We start from the raw sequence: 16,722 nt of genomic DNA, 5'->3' as shown, positions 1-16,722 counted from the left end.
ATGAGGATGCTGTCGCCTACTTCTGTTCGTTTGGACAAGTGTGTGCTCTTCCCAGGAGGAGAAAGTGGAAGGAGAAAAATCCACACAGTCACATATATAGATAGCTCCTCATCACCATGGTTCCACATCCAGTCAACCAAGAGTGGATTGAAAATATTTGGGAAAAAAATTGTGCCTGTGCATTTACATTGCATTCAATATTATAAGTAATATAGAGATGATTTAAAGTATTCAGGAGGAATATGCCATTTTATATAATGGACTTGGGCATCTGTGGATTTTGTCATCTGAGGGGGAGACTGGATTCAATCCCCTGAAAGTACCAAGGAGCAATAGTAATCACTCAGTAGCCCAAATGTCATTTGCAAACACACTAATGAAAATGTAACTCCCATCATTATGCAAGGTAGGAAAGGGAGGAAACTAGTATTTATTGAGCACTTAAAAAGTGACAGTCATTAATCTCCACACCTTCCCTGAGAGGTCAGGACTATTACTGACATTTTGTCAGTTAGAATATTGGGTTTTTAGAGGATTCAAATCACTTTTGGAGGTCACAGCTCTAGTTAAATGATAAAGGCAGGATTTGATCCAAGGGTGACTGCAGAACCCATGCTCCTTTCCCTAAACCACAAAACATTTCTTGCCAATGACATCATAGGGATGGATGGAAATTGTTCCAACATGCAAGTTTGAAATCAGTCACCTGCCAAAAACAACAGGGCAAAATAAGGAAAACAACTCAGGACTCCAGTGTCAACTCTGGAGATCCTTCCTTAAATCCATTGACAATGACGGGGAGAAAAGAAAACCCACTGAAGAACTGTGAGAAGTGCTTCCTCATCGATGCAGACACCAACCAGGGCCGACTTAGCCTGGCTAGCATGGGTAGAAGGAACTGAGACAAGCTTCTCTTACTCCTTTTTCACAGAGTAAAACATACGAAGCCTGGGCTGGGCCTGGGCTCAGTGGTAGAGTGCTTGCCTCACACTCATGAGGCACTGGGTTCCATCCTCAGCACCACATAAAAATAAATAAATAAATAAATAAAATAAAGATATTGTGTCCATCTACAACAAAAAAAAAATTTTTTTTTTAAATACGAAGCCTAATGTAACAGATACCTGGAGGTAAAACCGAGGCTAGAAGTCTCCTTTTTCCTAGTCAAGTTCTCTTTACTCTCCACTGAATAAAAAGAAATTGGAAGAGTATAAGAAATCACCCCAGTTCAAACCTACAGTCCATCTCCCTGCCCAGAAATCCCTCTTCTTCAGGCCTGCCTCCTTGGTTCAAACTTAGTAGATCCATTCCTTTGACCAAAGATTCTGTTCCAAGGAATCTTCTGTAAAATTGCATGTTTTGTGTAAGGCCAGGCTGCTGTCAAATATTAACACATCATTACAGGTTCAATGAAGACAAGCTGATGCCTAATGACAGAAAACTGGAGTAAAGCCAATGATTTTAGTCCCAGCACAGTGCTGTACATAGTTGGAGTCCATAAATGTTCATGGGCTTGAACAGAATTGAATAACATCCATTTCCAGACCAAAAAAATCCTACATTTTGTTGCCTGTAGACCTTCAGTAAATGCCCAGAGCAAACCCAGTCATTCTAGGGAAGAACAGGTTTGTAAGGACAATGATAGCAACCTGTTAATAAATATATTCTTACTAAGAAACAACCACTCAAATCAAAAATAAAATGTGTTAAGCTTCTCAATTATCTGTCAATCCAATCTTCTAGTTGAAAATAAATAAAATTTAATTGTCACCACAATGGTTTATATGTGGGCTCAGTTTTAGTCAAAGAGCATTTTTTTTAACTTTTGCTTAAAATTTATTAAACATCCTTAGCTGATGTGGTAGAAATATCATAGAATAATGCAGAAAATTTGTCTCTAGAAGGATATAAATTTATTATAAATCAAAGATTACTCAATATCCTCACTTTTGAAAACTGGAGAAAACAATTCTAACACAGATTCTTCCATCAGATTTGTTCCTGAGGGTTGTTTTCTTTTTCTTTCTTTCTTTTTGTTCAAAGAGCATTTTAACAATATTATAATGCAAAATCTACCAGAGATAGACACTGGTTTCAGTGGTAGGGATGTGTTGATATTCTTATGTTGCCATCTTCTTGACATAGTGTTGCAAGCCAGCCACGGGCTATGTGTGTGAACTACGCACATTTGTGTGGAAAGTCTGAGTTTTTTCAGCTAACACACCCAGAGGAAGGCGAGTATTTAAGCTTTCTCCTTTTTCTTCTTTACTCCCCAAGAACTGGGTAAAGCTGATAAAGCAGAAGAACCAGAGATTCCAACTCATAAGGGCCAGGTGGGTAGTACAAATGAGGGACATGGACAGGACCTGATGGAGGCAACCGTGCCTCAAATGAGAGTACTCAGATGGGAGTACTCTTCCCTCTGTATGTACCCCAGGAAATGCCCCAAATTTCAAATAGTACTAATGTGATTGAAGATGTCCTTCTTCAGTATCTAGAATAACATTTACTTTAAAAAAAAAAAAAAAACTTTTCACTTCAAAATAGTTTTAAATGTACGAAACAAAAATTGTAAAAATAATATAGAATTCCCATATATCCACACCCACTTTCCCCAATGATTAACATCTATGTTAATATGGTACCCTGTCAGAATCATGAACCAACACTGACATATTATTATTAACCAACATCCATTCTTTATTCTGATTTCCTTAGTTTTTATCTAATAGCCTTGCGCTGTTCAGATTTTCCTTGTTCTTGATAACTTGGCCGGTTTTGAGGTGTACTGGTTAAGTATTGTGCAGAATGTCCCTCAAATGAAACTTCTCTGACATCATCTCATAAGCACACTGGGGTTAGAGGTTTGGGGAAGGAAGACCACAGAGGTAAGGTGCCATTTTCATCCCTTCATATCAAGGGTACATAATATTAGTATGACTGACCACTATGTGATGTTAACCTTGAGTACCAGGTTTCTTCCCTATAGAGTGTTTTTCCTTCCTGTAGTGTATTCTTTGGAAAAAAGACCCTATGCACAGCCCCCACTTGGGTAGTAGGGAGTGCCCTGCCTCCTTGAGGATGCAAAATCTACATAAATTATTTGGAATTATCTTGCACAGTAGAGTCACCTATTCTCCCTCATTAATTTATTTATTCAATCATTTATTTGCATCAGTACAGACTCGAGAAAATCTCTTTTCCACTTTAGGCTATAACTCAATACCATTTTATTTATTTTGTTGTTCAGTGTGTTCCAGCATCAATCACTGGGAGCTCTTTCAGTTTGATGCTGTGTCCCTTTGACATGCCCTCAAGGGTTTTTTTCTTTTCTTTCTTTCTTTCTTTTTTAAGGCATAGATAAAATTTTATTTAGGAAGATAGATGCACATTTAAGGGAGAATGCGGGCTTTCTTGAGAGTAAGAAGCAGCCCTAGCTTGGGCCAGAGGTTCAATATTTATAGAAGGGCTGTATCAGGGGCTGGACTGGAGGTGGATTCAGGGTGGAGCTGCACAATTTCTTGCCAGTTTCCTGCACTTGTGTATTTTCCTCATTTTACAAGGGCACCAGGCCAAAGGCATGGGCCAAGGTTTGCAGCTGTTTTCTGCATCTCAATGACTTGAGGGTGTTTCCCTTAAGATTATGTGTTTCTCTCTCCTTATCCTAAATCCCTACCTCATCTCCCCACCCCACACACTTTGATCCCTTAATCTTAAGGGTTGGTGAGGGGTAAAGATCTGTCTTCTATGGCTGCTTTAGGCTGGCAAGCGGCAATGACCCTGCCTAGCCAGGGATCAAAGTCTCATCCTTACTATTCTAAAGGAGATAGACACTGTCAGCCGTAGGGATGTGTTTGATATTCTTATGTTGCCATCTTCTTGACATGATGCTGCAAGCCATCCATGGGCTATGTGTGTGTGAGCTATGCACATTTGAGTACTTGAGGGGACTGGACTGACGTTGGTGCTCTTGACTGGGCTGTGTGACATATGTGTCCTTTTCACTCGCTCTGCATCCCCACACAGCACCTGAGATGAGTGTGGCCTTCCAAGATGTCAGTCAATCTGCTGACCCCAAGATATCACCAAGCAACCTCCTAAGACCCAATCCCTTACCTTATTTGAGTGAACTTTCTCGAATGTCTCCCCCCAATAAATAGGATGGTTTCAAGCTCTCTTGCTCTCTCTCTCTCTCTCTCTCTCTCTCTCTCTCTCTCTCTCTCCTGCCTCTCTGGCCTCCCTGTGGGAGCTGAGGTGGAGGAGCCATCACTGAATCCAAAAAAAAGCTATTTTCTGTCTCTGGGTGGTTATTTAGTAGCCAGCCCAATTCACCTGGAGTGTCCCTGACTAATTCAGTCATGTGTCTCGGCAATGTGGAATTGTTGTAATCAAAGTTGATGTCTCTGGAGCCCCACATTGAGCACCGATGTCAGAGGAGAAGAGATGTCACCAGAGAAGGGTCCAAGGAGTTCCCAGAGGACAGGGGGAACTGAACTCAGGACCAGGGGAGTTCTTGGCATATGTGATGGAAATGAATTTCAGCAGGAGCCAGACAAAGGCATAGACAGAGATTTATTTAGGAAAGTAGATACACAAAGGAGAATGCAGGCTGTCTCGAGAGAGAGAATCCTGCCCTTGGACACTTCCTTAACTTCTGGCACCATAAGATGTTCCAGTTTCATCTTTTCTATTTCATGGCCAAGTTCTAGAATCAGCCATTTCATTTCTGCAAGGAGCCTATTCTTATTTGTTGTTTGTTGGTTGGTTGGTTTTTGTTTTTTTTAGAATGGTATTAGAATTAGAAGCCAAGATCTGGGCACTATGCACATTCTTGCTACTGGGCATGTCATTGCTTCTAGGCCTTTGCCAAGCAATGTAGGGAACAAGAGTCCTAAGTATTTCCAATTTCATAGACCAGTGATTCTTTTGGAAATCTGGGGTGCAGCCCAGGCTTACTTTCCAACTTTCAAATTTAATTCAGGTATTGACATCTGTAAATTAAACTTCTATCTAAAAATCATCATCATATTGTGAAAACTAACAAAGAGGAAGGATGCAAAATTAGAATAAAGAGAAGTCACTAAAAAGTCTAGTTTTATGAAAAACTCACTACACAAACTAATTTTGCTCTTTTTTTTTTCCTGGTCCAATGAAGACTTACTCATGATAAACACCAAAGGATTAGCATTTCTCAGTCCACTAGAAAGGAAATAACTATCTGCTGAGCATGGTAATACACACCTATAATCCCAGTAACCTGGGAGGCTAAAGCAGGAGGATGGAAAGTTCGAGGCCAGCCTCAGCAATTTAGCAAGGCCCTAAGCAACTCAGTGAGACCCTCTTGCCCACATCCAACATGGGTGATGGAATTTGGATTTCCTCTGTGTGATGCTGGCTGGCTGTGAAATAAAGCTAAGAAAACGAAAGGCAGAGAAGAAATCACAATACACAGGAAGTAATTTTGAAAAGCGAAGGCAGGACGGCTCTACAACCTTAGGGGTTCAGCTTCCACACTAGAAAGAGAGAGAGAGAAAGACAGTGTGGGAGCCCGCTTTTTTATTTATACAAGGGAACTTCAAAGGTTTTCTACAGAAGGTTCTTCCACAAAAAAGGCAGGAAGTGGGCTGACCAAACCCAGTGGGTTTCGCCCAATTCTGGAGCTACCCGAGAGCTGTCCCAAAAATGAAGGCAGAGATCTCCGCCTAGGGCAGTCTATAAACAGGAATACCAAGATCACTCCCAAGGGGAGACCTAAGTCCCCCATGGCTCAGTACCGAGTTATAGACCACTCAAGTAGCTTCACAGGTGGCACACCACAAGACCTTGTCTCAAAAATAAAGGTGGGGGCAGCTAGGAATGTAGCTCAATGGTAAAGCACCCCTGGGTTCAATACCCAGTATCAAAAAAGAAAAAAAGAAACAACTCACTGAACCTGCAATTAAGATAAACATTCAGGATTATGTTGACGCATGATCCAATTCCTTCTACTCTCTCAATCATCTCTCCTTCCACATTCCTCCCTTCTACCCCATCCTTGTGCTCTGCATACAGAGAGCACCACTATTAAGGAAAGAATTAAGAAGAGGAGAGGAACAATTTACAGCTCACTATAATCTTGACGTAACAGAACTAAGTGCTATAAAACTTAAGCTATGGGAACTCAGAGAAGGAACCACTTCTGGCTTACTTTATCAGCAAAGGCTTCATGAAAATGGTAAATATTTGAGCTAGGCTTTTAAGGATATGCAATATTTTTGATAGGAAAAAAGAGAACAATAATCTGAGCTTGGGAGTCTTGCAAAAGCACCGAAATATGAAAGAGGAAACACCTCAATTAAGAATAGAGCTACTGTATTCTATACAATCCAGCAATGTCACTACCGGGTACGTATACAAAGAAAGTAAAAGCAGTAGGTCTATGTGATATAAGCATGCCCATGTTTATTGAAGTGCTATTCACAAATGTAAAAACATGGAAACAACCCAAGTTATTGTGGTGTGTGTATATATCAATATAGATATCACACATACACATGCACACTGAAATACTACTCAGCCATAGAAAAGAACGAAAATCTGTCATTTGCAACAATGTGATTGGAACTGGAGATTATTGTGTTAAGTGAAATAGGCCAGACACAGAAAGAGAAGTTCAGCATAATCTCACTTATATGCAGAATCCAAAAAAGTGGATCTTATACAAATTGAGAATAGAATACTGGTTACCAGAGGTTGGAGAAAGTGGTGGGGAGGAAGGGATAGGGAGAGTATATTAAGTCATAGATGGATAAGAGTAAGAAATTCTGTGTGCTATTTGAATAACAGGGCAGCTGTGGATAACAATAACATGCTATATTTTTTTAATCTAATAGAAAGGATTTTGAATGTTTTCATATAAAGAAATGGTAAATGTATGAGGAGAGAGAAATGTTTAATCTGTACTACCTCTTCTCACCTTTGAAAGTACTGTTTCATTTCAATCACCCTTGATTTTCTTCTTAATGGTACTAATTACCTTTTGCTGCAATATAACTCACCTTAAAATTTAATGACTTACAAAACTTCTTATTCCATGTGTTGTGGGCTAGGAATCCACAACACATAGCCAGATCTGCTTTGGGGTCTCTCACAAAGCTGCAGTTCAAATGTCAGCCAGTGTCACAGTCATCTCAAGGCTCAAGGTGGGTAGAATTCACTTCCAAATTCACTCACATGGACATAGTTCTTGCTTGCCATGGGCCAATGACTGCCCTTAGTTCTTCCCCATGTAAAATCTTCCTTGGAACATCTCAGAAAAATGGCAGCTTGCTTTATCAGAGGCAGAAAGCCGGAAGAGCCAGAGAAAGTATTAAAGATGAGAGTCATAATCTTTTAGACCTAACCTTGGAAGTGGCATCCCATTATTCTTGCCATCTTCTATTCATTGGAAGCAAGTCACTTATGTCCAACTCACTGTTAAGGAGAGGGGATCATATAAGGGATAAATATCAAGGAAGTTTTGGGAATCATTTTAGGAGGTTACCTACTACCACATGACCAAATCCTTCTTGTTCCTTCCTTTGTGATTTGTTTATATAGCCAAGTTAGCACATGCCACATTATATTACAGTTAATTTTGTATGTGTTTTTCCTTTCATTTTTAGCACTCATGTAGTATATGCAAAGCTAGCATATACAAAGAAAGCTCTCAGTAAATGTTGTTCAGTGAATGTGAGCAATATTTGAGATCGCATGAGCTGCAAGTCATATCTTGTACCAGGTATCTGTGTTAAGTGCTGAGATCATTCAACACAGGGCCCACTATTCCTGCCCACCTAAATTTTGTTCTTGATGACTTTCTCTTGGTGTAGAGTGCAGTTGTAAACAAACCAGAAGAATGCATAAAGGCTATTATATATCTGAGCTTTACTGAGTTGGCCATTAATTTACCTCTCTGAGTCATATATTTATAACAGGAAAACTAGTGTGTTTTGGACTATGGTCAATTCAGAGAAAGCTGAGCTCCCTCAGTAATCACAAACCTAATAAATACTGGCAAATTTTTGTTTTTTGTGGGGCTGGAGTTGCAGCTCAGAGGTAGAGCATTTGCCTCATACATGTGAGGCACTGGGTTCAATTCCCAGCACCACATATAAATAAGCAAATAAATAAAGGTTTATCAACAACTAAAAAAAATTAAAAAAAAAACATTTTTTGTTTTATGGGTCTCTAGATTTTTATGTTAGCCTTTGAAGTCTATGCTTTCTTGGAAGTCTGGAATTCTGCACTAAACACTATCACTTTCTGAAAACTAGAACCCTTTTCAGGGTCTTCCAGATCCTTTTTTACTGTTCAATTTATTTTGTTCGGCTTTTGCCTTTAGCTATGTTGCCATTCTTCAGTGACAAAAAAAAAAAAAGAGACAAAATTAATTAAAAATAAAATCTTTACAAATGTCAAAATAGCTAATTGAGTATTCTACTGTGCTATGCAGATTATTTCAACAACAATCAACACTGCAAATAATAATAATAGTAACAAAGATTTAAATGTTGCAAAACTTCATGAAACTACAGTATTCTGAGGAAAAAAATCTTAAAATGATGTCAAGTTTTCTGCATTAGTAGATTTTTAAAAAAATAATCTAGTACCAAGTTAAAGCATATGACAGAAACTTCTATATAGTATAGGACCAGAGAGGAGATGTTTATATCTGCAGATTCAGCATGAGAATATGTCTGGGCAGTAAATCTGAAAAGAAGGATGAGATGAGGGTCATGCCCCTGGTAAGCCTCAGAGACAACGCCAACTCACCATGGGTATTGGCTGGTATTTGGGCAGAGGCAAGAGGCAAACCTGATTCCAGTTTGGACTGAAACAAGGTTTTGCTTGCAGGGGATTCCACCCTCCATATGAGATCCCAGGGCAGGTAGATCAGACCACTAAGATGCTCAGCCAAAATGACAAAATAATAATTCAGTGGGTAAGCTGGGTGGGGGATCTGTACCTACATGGAGGAAAAAAGTCATGTGGTGTCAATAAGAGCTGGGGACACTTCAAAGAAATATTCCCATCTTTGCTCCCACTTCTATGTCCCCTTTCTAATCCCACCTCATAGGAAGAGGAGCTGCACATCTGACGATAAAGACCAGGCTAATTACTGTGGGGGGACAAATTTTACTGGTGGGTCAAATTATTTTGTCTTAAAGCTCAGCACCTATTCATGGCTCCCAATTGTCTGCTCCCTGCCTCAAATCCTGGCAGAGCCTTCTGGTCCTCAGAGCAGATTAGTCATTTTGATCCACCCTTGCCATTTTATACACATGGTTGGATAAGTGGACCTCTAATCCCTGTTGTTTATCCTTTTTAGGCCTCCAGGGTTAAGCCATATGTTCAAAATAGGTTCTCCAGAAGGCTCTGAGCTGGGGTTACTGTCTGGTATTAATATTGTGTGGGCGAAGGCAGAGATAATTATCCTTGTTATAATATCTTCTTTATTCTTCCTTCCAAGAAGGTTTGTAACCTTCATGACTCTAGATTTGTTAAAGCAGATGCCTAATCCCTGAAAAATAAAAAGCAATCCTCCAGGTTCATCTCGAAGCAGGTGACTCAAATGTGCTCCCATTTGGTCTAATTCTACTCCACTGAGTACTGTCCTATATTCCACTAGGCACCCCAACCATTTCTGTTTGATTTGTTTTCTACTTTCTTCCAAGTACCATGACTATTTCCACTAGGTATCTCCCAGGTCCACTGACTCTACTAAGCACTGCTGCTATATCAACTGGCATTGCTATACTAGGAAGGCCGACTTTGCCAGACTCTGCTGCTGCTTCCTTGGAAATATTCTAGATGGTGGCTACCAAGAAACAATGCTACTTCTCCTGATGACTGATGACTGCTGCCTTTTGACCCAGTGGCCTCAGAATTCTCCAGGCACTGCCATCTCTGCAGTTACTGTTGCTGACATTAGCACTGAGGCCCTCTTAAAGCCACTTTGCTGTGGAAATCATTGAGTTCTGGTCCCATTGCTATGGTAAAATCATTCCTACGGGAAATAGTCTGTGTAAATATGGAAATACAAGATTGAAATACCAAGGAAAGACAACTGGCAAAGTAGATTTGGAAATCATCCAAATATACATAATAATTAAAGCTATGAATGCATGAGGTCTGCAAATACTTAAAATAAAAGCAGAGGGTTGAGGACAAAGCTTGAGTAGAAGCAGCCAATAAGATATAAAAACCTCAAAGTGTAACATCCTGGAAGATATAAAGCTTTAACCTTAGTTGTGGGTACCTAATTGTTCCTCTGTATCATGCAATGATATAATTAAAAGCTGCAGCTCATTGTGAGGAAAAGCACTCTAGTTTTGTAGCCAGGAAATCTGGACTCTAAGCCAATTTAGTTAACTTGCTTAGTCCTTGGTTAATCATTTCCCATCTTTGTATCTCAGTTTCCTCACCTATTAGAGAAGAATGTTGGACCAGAGGATTGTCAGACAGTTATTTCAACTCTATGATTTTAGGAATCACATGCAGGAAGTTAACCGTTAACAGTCCATAGCCATTCACAGTCTTTCTCTAATATTCCCACAGTCCTGTCACAGATGTTTAGTGACCTTATAAAAACAGGAGGCATTGGACATGCACATATCTTCCTAGAAAAAATATACCATTTCAAAAGTCAAAATATCCTGGTCTTCACTACATGACTATGTTTACTATAGTTTTATGAAAACCTCTACCTTTTCAAAAACTGGAAACTACCTATATAAACTATGAATACACAAATTACAAAATTCATTACCAAGGCTCCTTCTTATTAAAAAAATTAAATTAGAGGTCTCTTCTTCCATAACTCTTATTATTTATATTTATGTTTTCCTACAAATATTTTTCCTACACTTTATGTGTAAGAAAAATAAAGATTTCCTTATCCTTCTACAAAATAACTTTATAATTCCTATTTCATGGAGGATTTCCAATCTCTGATGTTTTAAATATGTATTGGTGTCTTATTCTGTTTTACATCCTAGTTAATTCATTATGCTTGTGTAAAGTTAGAAAAAAGCTATACTAAGAAGGAACTGAAGGATATGGAAAATGACAATCCCCAAAACTGATCTGGAAGAAGATGGAGGAAGAAAGCGGAGGAAGAAGACAATCATTAATCCTCTCCCAGTAAATCCTTTCCCAAAAACATGGGCCCTGAGGGCAAAAAAAGCAAACTTTCATCCCTTCTGGGGTTCATCCCCAGCCTCTCCATCAAAAGCAAACATTCATTCCCTCCCAACCACAATGGGTCCTGAAGAGAGGAGGTAGTCGGGAGGTGGTCTATACTGAAACTGAAACTGGACTTTTACCCTTTCCCATAAAAGAGTCCTGGAAGGAGAAAAGCAAATAGTGAATGAAGCTTGGGTAACAATGGGTCCCAGAGGAAGAAGCAGTGAACACGAAGTTCTGAGCTTTTCCCAGTGACAATGAGTTTCAGGATTTTTACAACTTTTTTTCCTGACTGCCCAAACCAACACATCCTGCCTCAGTCTCCAACGATTAATTCACCCTCATTGTAAACTATAAATTCAGACTCCTTCTGCAGCTTGCAGCTATTTTTCTACACACACACACACACACACACACACACAGCCCCTTTAGCACCTGATTGATTGACTGTGCTTTGGAATAAAGGAGAGCTTGCAGATCCATTTGAGGTCTGCTTCCATCCTGGGTAAAAGCAAAGCGAAGAACTGAGGATGGGCAAGCAAGAAATGAAAGATGGAGACCAGGCAGAGATGCACGAGAGTTTATTTGTTAGAGCTGACAAATAAAGGCCATCTCTTTTATTTTTTTGTTTTTTTTAATTTTTTATTGTTGGCTGTTCAAAACATTACATAGTTCTTGATATATCATATTTCACACTTTGATTCAAGTGGGTTATGAGCTCCCATTTTTACCGAGGCCATCTCTTTATAGATGGAGAGAGGCAATACAGACTTGGGGTTGGAGACTTTTATGGGGGTGGCTCAGAGATTAAAGCCAGGCAGGTCCTAATGTGGGGAATTAAGGGTGGGATTGGTATGCCCTTGGACGGGAAAGAATGCAGGTGGTGAAGGGTTGGGTTGATATGAGGGAGTGGTGAGCCCTTCTCAGAAAGGCCCCTGAGCGAGAAAGCAAAACCTTTCCTTAAAATGGCGGCTGTCACTTAAGATGGCCACCCAGATGCTAAGCAAGGACCTTACACTGGTATTTTGTATTTTCATTATGGTGCCAAAACCATGTTGGTTATTTTTGTTTACAGGATTTATATAGAGTGATCATTGACAATACTATTTTAATACTGATTTTTAAATATTTTAGTCTAGTAGTCCTCCCTTATAGTCCAATCCTTATTGTACTTACTACAAAAAGGAGGACTGGTGACATTTTATGAAATTGTAGGCAACTTTCAGAGATTTATTTTTGTAACTTAGTAGGTTCAGATTAGACTGAAATACAAAACCTTTTCAAATTTAAGTAGTCTTTTTTGACAATTTTATTGATAACTGTAAAATGTACTCAAAGTATACAGTTTGAAAAGTCTTGATGTTATATATACATTTGTGAAACTGTGACCTATGATCACGAAAACGAACAAATCCATCACCCTCCAAAATTTCCTCCTTTATAATACCATCCTGCCACCCAACTCTACCTACCATTTCCTCATCATTTTCCCTACCCACCCCATCCCTAGGCAGCCACTGATTTGTTTTTATCATTAACAGTTTGGATCACACAGTATAGTTTGTTTTGTTGCTATAACCATTCTTTCTTATTGCTGAGTAATATTTCATTGTGTAGATATGAGATGGTTTTCCACTATTTTTCTACACACACATACACACACACACACACACACACTCCACATCTGGGTTGTTTCTAGTGTAGCCCTATTAACAAAAAAGGCATGAATATTTATGTAAAAGTCTTTGTGTAGATACATGGTTTCATTTCTCTTAGATAAATGCTTAGGAGTGGAATGGTTGAGTCATGTGGTAGATGTATGTATAGATTTTTTTTTTTAAACGACCAAATTTTCTTCTAAAACAGTTAGCATGTTACATTCCCAACATGCAATATACTAGCATTTCAGTTGTTCTACATCCTTGTCAACATTTGATACAATCAGGCTTTTTAATTTTAACCATTCTATTGGCTAGTGTTTATGGTGATATTTCATTGCACTTCTAATTTTCACTTTCCCAATTATTAATGATGTTGAGCATCTTTTCACGTACTTATCTGCCGCAGTCCAGCTGCAGCAAAATAACCGAGGGGTGACGAACAACTTGTGTGCATTGATACAGCAGGAGTAGGAGCCGTTTATTGCAGGACAGGAGCAGTATTTATACTTTCCACACAGCTTATCTAATTAGCATAAACTAGATACATCAGTCAACCAATAAGGAATCTCCACACTTAATGGCTTGCTTTTGTTACTTCTCAAACCACTCCCTCTGGCATTTTGCCAGGCACCATCCAGACTTGTTTATGAACGCTAACATTCCCCTGGCAAAATGCCAGGTGTTATTTTGACTTGTTTACAGACTCTAACACTTATCTTTTTGTCATAAACCTAGATGATCTTCAAATCTTCCTCCATATAAAAAAGTTAGAGTGGCTTATTGATTTGTAAAATTCTTTTTAGAGTCTAGATAGAAATCCTGTGTCAAATATATATTTTCAAGTACTTTCTTCTCCAAGTCTTCAGCTTGCCCTTTCATTTTCTTACCAATCTTTTGAAAAGCAGAAGTGTTTAATATTGATGAAGTGCAATTTATCAATTTTTTTCTTTTATATAACTTATATTCTTTGTGACTTTTAAAAGAAATCTCTGCCAAATCCAAGGTCATTAAGATTTTCCTCCTACATTTTCTTCTAGTTTTGTAATTTCAGTTCTTATATTTAGATTTATGATACATTTTAGTTAATTTTGTATGATATGAGGAAAGGATCTAGACTCCTTAGCTTGGCATATGCTATCCAATTTTCCCAGCTTCATTTGTTGAAAAGATTATCGTTTTCCCCATTAAAGTTCTTTGATATATTTGTTGAAAATCAATTGACTGCATATGTATAGATGTATCTTGGGTTCTGTTTTGTTCCATTGTTCTTTGTCTATCTTTACACAAATACCATATTGTGTTGATTGCCATAGTTCTTATAACACCTCTTGAAAGCAGATAGTGTAAGTCCTCACACTTGGTCAAAGTCTTGGCTATATTAAGTTCTGTGCATTTCCCTATAAATTGTTTAATTAGCTTGGTAATTTCCATAAAATAGCCTGTGAGGATTTTTACTGGAATTACCTTGAATCTCTAGATCAACTTGGACAGGAATGACATCTTTAAAATATTGACTGTTCTAACTCAAAAACTATGTAACTCTATTCATTTATGTCTCTAATTTATCTCAGCAAGTTTTTGTAGTTTTCAGTATGTATGTCACATCTTTGGTCTTAATTTGTCCCTAAGTATATCACATTTTTACTACTAAATGACATTTAAAAATTTTTCAATTTCTAATTGCTCATTGCTAGTTTATAGAAACAACTGATTTTATATATTGACTTTATGTCCTGCAACTTCTACTAAGCAAAAAGCTAAGTTCTAGTAGCTTTTTTTTTGTAGAATTCCATAGTATTTTCTTTTTTTTAATTAATGTATATAACTATACATATTAGAATTTATTGTTACATATTTGTACATGTACACAATATAAATTGGTCAATTTCATTCCCTTTCCCTCTTCTCCTCCCTCCCCCTGGTCCCTTTCATCTATTCTAATGGTCTCCCTTCTATTTTCATGATCTATAGTATTTTCTTCCTCTTTTTTTTGAGAGAGAGAATTTTTTAGTTTTCAGTGGACACAACATCTTTGTTTGTATTGTAAGGGTAAAAGAAATTGAAGTTAAAGTGTAAAAGACCGGGCATTGTAAAGTTTCTAAGCTGCAAGGCCTGAGTTAAAATGTAAAGGACCAGGTATTGTTAAGTTCCTATGCTACACGAAAAACCTGAAATTCCTGTAGCTGTTAAGACAATACTTGGAACTGCCCAGTAAATATTTCCCCTGATCGCCTGGTTGTTTGATAACCTAGGATCCTGTGTGACTTTGCACGTAGACATAGCAGGGCCTAAACCAATCAGTTTGAATGTACCTCCCCCCTTAGAACTGACCTATCACTCCCGCCCGACCTGTTCCCGCCAATGAATGAACTAATTATGTTTAGGAGTTGTTGTTTGATTTTCCAGCGGTGTATGGTGATTTGTTGAAGGAGACTGTGATGTATGTGAAGTCCCCGCACTCCCCAAAAAGTGTACTTAAGCAGTGCTCAGCCCCTGCTCGGGGCTCTGGGCTGCTCTCCCTTCTTGAGTGAGCACAGAGCCCCAGCGCGCTGGATTGGATCCTCAATAAACCCCACTTGCTTTTGCATGAGCCGGTCTCTTGGTGGTCTCTTCCTCTGACGTTCGCCGGACCCTTACAGTATGTGGTGCTGAGGATCGAACCTGGGCTGCACGCATGCCAGGCGAGCGTGCTACCACTTGAGCCACATCCCCAGCCCCAATAGCCACATCCCCAGCCCCAATATAGTATTTTCTTATGCCAATGAAAATTGTTACATCTTCTTTCTAAGCCTGGATGCCTTTTATCTCTTAGTCTTGTTTTATTACACTGACTAGAATCTACAATGCAATGTTTAAAGGCAATTTTTTTATGTGTCCCTTAAGTGTCTTTATTTTTTAATTTTTTAAAATTTATTTATTTTAAAAATATTTTTTAGTTGTTGTTGGACACACACCTTTATTTCACTTACTTATTCTTATGTTGTGCTGAGGATCGAACCCAGGGTCTCACACATGCGAGGCGAGCGCTCTACTGCTGAGCCACAACCCCAGCCCCTTATTTAATTAGTTATACATGATAGTAGAATGCATTTATGCACTTTGATATATCATACATAGATAGGATATAATTTCTCATTTTTCTGAGTGTACATGTTGCAGAATCATATGGTCATGCAGTCACATATATACATACAGTAATGTCCGTTTAATTCTAATATCTTTCCTATGCCCACATCCCCTCCCCTTCCCTCCCATCACTTCCCTCTACCTAAAGATAATGCTCTTCTTCCCTAGTGCCCCCACTTATTGTGAATTAGTATCTGCATATTAGAGAAAACATTTGGCAATGAAAGGCAATTTTTAGTATTATTTCTAACTCCCAGGCCCAGATTTGGCTGAAATACAGAACTTGTTGAATTCAATTAATGCTGCAGTCTGTCTGGGCACAAAATAACCGAGCCACCACACAGCCTTGTAGATTCAAACAGCAACTCTTTATTCCGGAACTCTCACCGACACTCTACACACACTACCCATGAACACCCTGCCTCCACACTGCTCTGCGCACCAATTCTCTCAGAACCCGGAGAGAACTCCAGGGGAACTCCAAAGGAGCGGGCGCCTGAGGCAGCAGGATACTCCCTAATCCCAACAGGATCCGTCCTAATCTTGAGGCGCCCTATTCCCAGCAGGATCCACCCTAAACCCCGAGCCACCCTAATCCCTGAGCAGGGTCACCTTTCAACCCAAAATGCCATGCATCATTCCTACTTGGCTATGGCTCTCAGCAAATTAAATATTCTTTTTATTTACCAAATCATTAATTTCAATATTTTTAATAATTTCAGTCTTAAGT

The sequence above is a fragment of the Marmota marmota genome, unplaced genomic scaffold (genome assembly GCF_001458135.2).
Source record: "Marmota marmota marmota unplaced genomic scaffold, marMar, whole genome shotgun sequence".
Lineage (NCBI taxonomy): Eukaryota > Metazoa > Chordata > Mammalia > Rodentia > Sciuridae > Marmota > Marmota marmota.
The sequence above is the reverse complement of the archived record's forward strand: the minus strand, read 5'-3'. Positions refer to the sequence as shown.